This window comes from Hipposideros armiger, unplaced genomic scaffold, assembly GCF_001890085.2.
Source record: "Hipposideros armiger isolate ML-2016 unplaced genomic scaffold, ASM189008v1 scaffold_202, whole genome shotgun sequence".
NCBI classification, from domain to species: Eukaryota; Metazoa; Chordata; class Mammalia; order Chiroptera; family Hipposideridae; genus Hipposideros; species Hipposideros armiger.
Genome location: NW_017731552.1, coordinates 516623 through 523761, shown reverse-complemented (window position 1 = coordinate 523761; position 7139 = coordinate 516623). Strand labels below are relative to the sequence as shown.

Below are 7139 nucleotides of genomic sequence, written 5' to 3'. Positions count from 1 at the left end.
GACCCCTGTGAAAGGGTCATTCGACCCCCAAAGGGGTCGCGACCCACAGGTTGAGAACCGCTGGTCTAAACACTAATGTTGTACCCCTGAAACTAATATAATATTGTGTGTCAACTATAATTGGAAAAAAAAAAGTATGGTAAGATGGGGGGAAGGGGAGTGGAGCGGGGGTACAGCCTCACCAGTGAGATGTGAGGTCATCGCTTGGTGGGCTGGTGTGAAGGGCTGGTGTGAAGGGAGCCTGAGAGGCATGATGAACAAGGGGATGATTTGGGCGGGGAGCGAAAGAACAGGGAAAACCAGGTTTAGGCTGGAAATCTGCTCAGTGGCAGGTCTCAGGCTCTGGGTTAGGGGTAGGTCTAGACTGTAGGACTAATGTGGAGTTGGGGGGCACAGTTTTTAGTAGGAGAAAAAGGCTCTGACAAGGGGAGACGGTCCACACTAGGGATGTACCGGTTGGCTGGCGGGGTTTGTGCGCTCAGGGAGAGACAGAAAGGTAGGTCCTGGATTTCAGAGCGTTTGGGAACAGACAGGCCATCTCGGATTTTGGTGGGGTCAGTGCCAAAACAGGAGAGCTTGATTCTGGGTGGCTTGTGGCTGGAATGGGTCAAGCTGGGAGGGTGGAGGAGCAGAGAGCAGAGGAGCTGGGAGACAGGCGGGCATTTATGCATTCAAACCATGTTGCCTAAATGCGTCTGTGTGCCAGGAGCCCCGAGGGGTGTGGTGAATACAATGGGGAGCCCAGACAGTCAAGGTCTCCACACCTCAGCCTACTTGATTCAGGGTCCACAAGGCTCCGATTATATTTTATTGGGGCAGGGGCTGGTTTGAACCTGGGGGAGTCACGATAGCTATAAGGGGGCAGTTTAAATTTGGGCAGGGCCTGCACTGGGATGATCTGAACTTGGACGACCAAGGTTTGACAACACAGAGATGAGTAGCACAGGTTAGGGGGTAGGCCTGGCTGTTCAGGGAGTGGGGGGCGTCGCCTGGTTTGGGGGGGCAAAGCTCGGCCCCACGTTTATAAACGGGTTGTGGGCGATGACTGAGAGAGGAGGTCGCGGGCTGCAGGTGGCCCAGGTTGGGGAGGTCACGCAGAGCAGGGTTTGGGGGGAAGCTAGGATTTAGGGGTTAAGATGGTAATAGGATGCTGAGGTCACCCCGGGCCTTGCTCGGCTACAAGGGCCGCATTCGGGGGTCCGGCAGGCTCCTGGAGGGGCCCTGCCTTGGGGGTCGCAGCCTGGCCAGTCGGCTCGGTTCCAGGGGTTTCTGGGTTGGTCCGCACCGCCTCCAGGCCCGACTCAGGGGTCGAGGCTCGGGCCCGGGGGGCGGGTCCCCAAACCCTAGTCACCTCACCTGGCTCGCTCCCGTCACTCGCTGGTTCCGTCGGTCCCGCCTCTTCCGGCGCTGCACTACGCCGCCTCTGCTTCCCGCAGCTCCGCCGGGTCCGGCCCCAGCCACCGCTGACGGGATTCCGGGCTCCGCGATCCTTAATATGGCGGCGATCACTGCTCCGCGGCCTCCAGCGCCCTCCTCCGCCGCGCGCGCTCCCGCGGCCGGCCACGCCCCCGCGCCGGCGCGCTGCGTACTGCCACCACGCCCCCCGCGCGCCGGGCTTCGCTTCCCGGGTGCCGCCCATCCCATAGGGCTCGCCTGCGCGCGTCGGGCATCTCGGGAGAACCTGACGTAGCCTACGATTCGAATCAATACAGGAAGCCCGCCGCCACGCGTTGCCAAGGGCAACCGTGGCCGGAAGAGGACCGGCAGCTGGGCAAACGGCTGTGCTCAGTTTAGAGTGTGGTTTTTAGGGTATGGTCTCAGAAATGGGCGCCTAAGGACAGACCCTGAACTGGGTGGACGGAAGCCAGATCCACAGAGCAGTGAGACAGTCACCCTGGGGGATGGGACCCAACTACAGGTACATGTGCGGGACATGTAAACCCCACTGCTTGCAGACATCCATACATTCATTCACTTATTCTCTCATCAAACACTTACTGCTCCTACTGAGGACTCCTCCAGGCCCGCCAAGCAGGGAACAAAACATATACAGATCTTTGCTCCAAAAATAGACAAAGGAGGGCAGCTGGTTAGCTAAGGTGGTTATGGCGCAGTGCTCATAACACCAAGGTTGCCAGTTAGATTCCCACATGGGCCACTGAGATGCGCCCTCTACACTAGATTGAAACAACTATTTGACTTGGAGCTGATGGGTCCTGGAAAAACACAGTTCCCCAATTAAAAAAAAAAAAAGGACAAAGGATACTGACAGACAATTCTCCAAAGAAAATAAATGAATGGCCAAGAAGCATATGAAAAGATGCTAACCATCAGTCATTAGGAAAATACAAATCAGAACCACCGTGTGGTACCAATCCCTGCATACTAGGATGAAATGATAACAAAAACCAAAGGACCCCCCCCCCAGAATATAATAAGTGTTGACCAAGATGTGGAGCAACTGGAACCCTCAAGTTGGTTGGAATGGAAAGTGCCGCAGCCACTGTGGAAAAGTTAAACATAGAGTGAGCATTGTTTCCCCAGCAATTCCACTCCTAGGTATATACCCATGAGAATTAAAGACTTGTGTCCACATAAATATTTGTACACGAATGTTCATAGCAGCATTATACGTAATAGCCAAAAACTGCAAACAACCCATCAACGGATGAATGGTTAAACAGAATGTAGTATATCCATATCATGGCATACTGTTTGGCAGTAAAAAGGAGGGAAGCACTGACACTCGTAACAATGTGGATGAACCTTGAAAATACGATGCTCAGTGAGAGAAACCAGACACACAATGCCACATAGTGTGTGATTCCATTTATGTGAAATGTCCACAACAGGCACATCCACAGAGACAGAAAGTGGGTTTGTGGTTGCCAGGGGCATAGGGAAGGAAGGAGTGGGATGTAATTTCTAGGGACTTTCTTATTGAGGTGATGAAAATATTCTGAAATTGATGTTATGGTTGCACAACTCTAAATATACGAAACCCCACTGAAGTATACATTTTAAATGAGTGAATTTTACAGTATGTGAATGAAGCTGTTATAAAAATTTCTGTCGGGGCCAGTCGAGTGGCACGTTGGTTAAGAGCTGGTTTGGGACACCAGCTCCGAGCAGCAGGGCCCCGGTTTAGATCCCACATGGAGCCAGTGACACTGCCCTCTACAGCTAAGATGGTGAACAACAGCTCCACCTGGAGCTGGGCTGCCGTGAGTCGCCGGCGCCCGCGTAGGCTGCAGCCCCTGCTGCAGTGGGCTGCCATAAGCTACCGTGTGTGGCTGGCAGCCAATGTGAGCTGCCAAGAGCCACTGTGAGCGGCCGTTGAGAGGCTGGCGACCGATCTGCCTCACCCGGAAAGAGTGCAATGATAATACCAACATGGGCCAGTGAAAGCAACGTCCTCCACAACTAGACTGAAGAACAAAAGGACAGCAACTTGTCTGTTCCCCTTCCCCTGATTCCCCAGCGCTGTTCCCCTCCCCCAATTCCCCAATAAAATCTTAAAAAAAAAAAATTCTGTCTTCCTGGAGCTCAATTATGGAGAATAACAAAGAAAAAAAGAAAGGAAAGCCAGAGTGAGGGGCTACAGTCTCAAATACAGTGATCAGGAGAGGTATCACTGCAAGGATGACATTTGGGCAAAGATATGAAAGAAAAGAACATGCAATGGTACATGACTTCTGTTCATTCATTCATTTGGTATGAAATGATATAAATACACATTTATCAGATTTCAGTGAACTCTGCAATCACCATAGGATTTAGAACAACACCATCTAATAGAAACATGAGACATGTAAGTAATTTTAAATTTTCTAGTAGCCACATGAAAAATTACAAAGAAACCAATGTAATTCTTTTTGTTTTTTTTAAAGATTTTTATTGGGGAATTGGGAGGATGGGAACAATGCTGGGGAATTGGGGAAGGGGAACAGACAAGTTGCTGTCCTTTTGTTCTTCAGTCTAGTTGTGGAGGACGTTGCTTTCACTGGCCCAGGTTGGCACCATCATTACGCTCTTCCCGGGCGAGGCAGATCAGTCTCTGGCTTCTGGACGGCTACTCACTGCGGCTGCTGGCCGCTCACACTGGCTGCTGGCTACATATAGTAGCCCATGGCAGCCCACTGCAGCAGGGGCTGCAGCCTACGCCATCGCCGGTGACTCACAGCAGCCCAGCTCCAGGTTGAGCTGTTGTTCAGCATCTTAGCTGTGGAGGGCAGTGTCACTGGCCCTNGAGGGCAGTGTCACTGGCCCTCATATGTGGGATCCGAACCGGGGCCCTCTGGCATCCCAAGCCAGCTCTTAACCAATGTGCCACTCGGCCGGCCCCAAAGTAATTCATTTTAATCACATATTTTATCAACTCAATATGTCAAAAAATATTTACATTTCACCATGTAATCAAAATCAACAATTACCAAGAAGATATTTTATGGTACTTTTCTCATATCTAAGTTTTAAAATCCAGTGTGTATGGTATATTTACAGCCCATTTTGATTTGGGTGCTAATTTTCACTGGAAATACTTAATTTCTGTTTATATTTTATAAAAGTTTACAGTGGTAAAAGTAGATTCACAGATCCCAGCTGTTCCAAGCATGCTTAAGAGTTTTCCAATAAGTGAATCGAGTATCAGATTTTTCCCTGTCCGTTTAAATTACTTAAATTTTTAAAAGTTAAAAATTCAGTTCCGGGGCCGGCCGAGTGGTTCAGCTGGTTAAGAGCTCACTTGGGTGCGCCAGCTCTGAGCAGCAGGGCTGCAGTTCAGATCCCACATTGAGGGCCAGTGACACTTGCCTTCTATAGCTAAGATGATGAACAACAGCTCGACCTGGAGCTGGGCTGCTGTGAGTCGCTGGCAATGGCAGTGGGTTTCCATGAGCTACATGAGTGGCTGGCAGCCAGCATGAGCGGCCGACAGCAGGTGTGAGCTGCTGGGAGTCGCTGTGAGTGGCCGATCAATGACTGGCGACCGACTGCCTCACCTGGGAAGAGCACAATGATCATACCAACATGGGCCAGTGAAGCGATGTCCTCCACAACTAGACTGAAGAACAAAAAAACCCCCAGCAGTTTGTCTACCTGTCTGTTCCCCTTACCCGATTCCCCAACGCTGTTCCCCTCCCCCCAATTCCCCAATAAAATCTTAAAAAAATAAAAATTCAGTTCCGTAGTGGCCACATTTCAAATGCTCCATAGCCACATCTGGCTAGGCGCTACCATATTGGATGGTGCAGATATAGAATATGTCTGTTGTAGAAAATTCTGTTGGACAAAGAAGGTCCAGGGCTGTGCCGAGCACAGAGTAGATCAATAAATGTCAAATGAAGAAACTTCTTGAATATCTGCCCCTCCAGATTAGGTCTGATTTATCTCTTTCCTTAGGCCCAGCACCAGATTCAATAAACATGTACCTAATATTTCCTGACTCCCCCAAACCCAAATTATCAATATTCCAGCTAAAACATGACATGTAGAACTAAACAAAATGATTCAGATGCACTACACCTTTTGTAAACATTCTGATGGTGATGAAAAACTGTCCCAATCTGTAATACTTCCCCCTTTTATTTCAAACAGACCTTAATGCACACCCAGGGAGCAAAAGAAAGTAAGCAAATTTTATCTGAATCAGAATTCCACCTCTGCTAGTTTTATTTTCAATAAAGACACTATCTGACAGGGCTGGGACGTGAGTTGTGCCCAGGCCAAGGTGGATCCTGTCTTCATTCAAAAGTTTGGATTTTTTTTTGAATTTTGATTTAATAAAAAAAGATTTTATTGGGGAACAGTGTTTTTCCAGGACCCATCAGCTCCAAGTTAAGTAGTTGTCTTAAATCTAGTTGTGGAGGGTGCAGCTCCATGGCCCATGTGGGGATTTTACCGGCAACCTTGGTGTTATGAGCACTGTGCCTTAACCATCTGAGCTAACCGGCTGCCCCTTGATTTTTAAAAATGTTACATTAATGAGGGAGGTATGTGTTATAAAGGGACAACAGGGGAGATCACTGTATATTAGTTTTCAGTTGCTGCTGTTACAAATCACCACAAACCTAGTGGCTTCAAACAACATAAATTTATTTGCTCACGTTCTGGAGGTCAGGAGTCTGACCGGTCTCACGGGGCTAAACCCAGGTGAGGACAGGACTGGTCCTTCCAGAGGCCCCAGGGGAGAACCATTTCCAGCCTTTTCCAGCTTCTATTGTAGAAGCCCAGCGCCTGGCTTGTGGCACCTCCTTCATCGTCACACAGAGCCATCTCTGTGACTCTGACCCTCCCGCTGCTCTCTTATAAGGACCCTGTAACGACACCGGTCCCCCGTCCCCCCCCCCCGCGCCAGCCGGAACCCAGGGTCATCCCATCTCAGGGGCCTTGACTTATTCCCACATGCAAAGCCCCTTTTATACCATATAAAATAATATATTCACAAATTCTGGGGATGTGGGTGCAGAGGTCCTTGGGGCAGTCATTATTCAGCCTGCCACGTTTCTGGTATTGGCACTGTTTTTGTATTATCACTGTGGTGTGGACACACAAACTTACACCGTAACAAAACTATATAGAACTTAATACACACACACACATAATGAGTACAAGGAAACCTGGAGAAATCTGAATAAGATTTTGGTGTATTGTGTCAGTGTCAACAGCCCAGTCATGATATTATATTAGTGGTTTGCTTGTGCTTTGCACCCAGTTACCATCTGGGAAAACTGCATTTTTCATATTATTTCTTATAGCTGCATGTGAATCCACAATGATCTCAATATAAATGTTAATTTTAAAAAGACAAAAAATTGCATTAAAATATTGATCTCGGGTGGCCGAGTGGCTCATTGGTTATGAGTTGGCTTGGGAGCGTGAGCTCTGAGCAGCAGGGCCGCCGGTTCGGATCCCACATGGGCCAGTGATGCCGAGCCCTCTACAGTTAAGATGGTGAACAAAAGGTTGACCTGGAGCTGGGCTGCCGTGAGTTGCCTGCGACGGCGTAGGCTGCAGTAGGGCTGCAGTGGGCTGCCATAAGTTACCATGAGAGGCCGGCAGCCAGCATGAGTGGCTGGCAGCTGGTGTGAGCTGCCATGAGCTGCCATGAGCGGCCGTCCAATGGCCGGCGACCAACTGCC

The 7139-nt window shown here is 49.5% G+C and overlaps 1 protein-coding gene across 2 annotated transcripts in view; it reads right to left on the bottom strand.

Moving 5' to 3' along the window:
- FZR1 (fizzy and cell division cycle 20 related 1) overlaps positions 1 to 1558 on the bottom strand; it is a 39000-nt gene extending 37442 nt beyond the window's left edge. For both annotated transcript variants that reach the window (XM_019653410.1, XM_019653411.1), the window contains exon 1: positions 1357 to 1558. The gene's annotated coding sequence lies outside the window, so the exon portion shown is untranslated. The remainder of the gene's footprint in view (positions 1 to 1356) is intronic.
- Positions 1559 to 7139: the final 5581 nt, after the last annotated feature.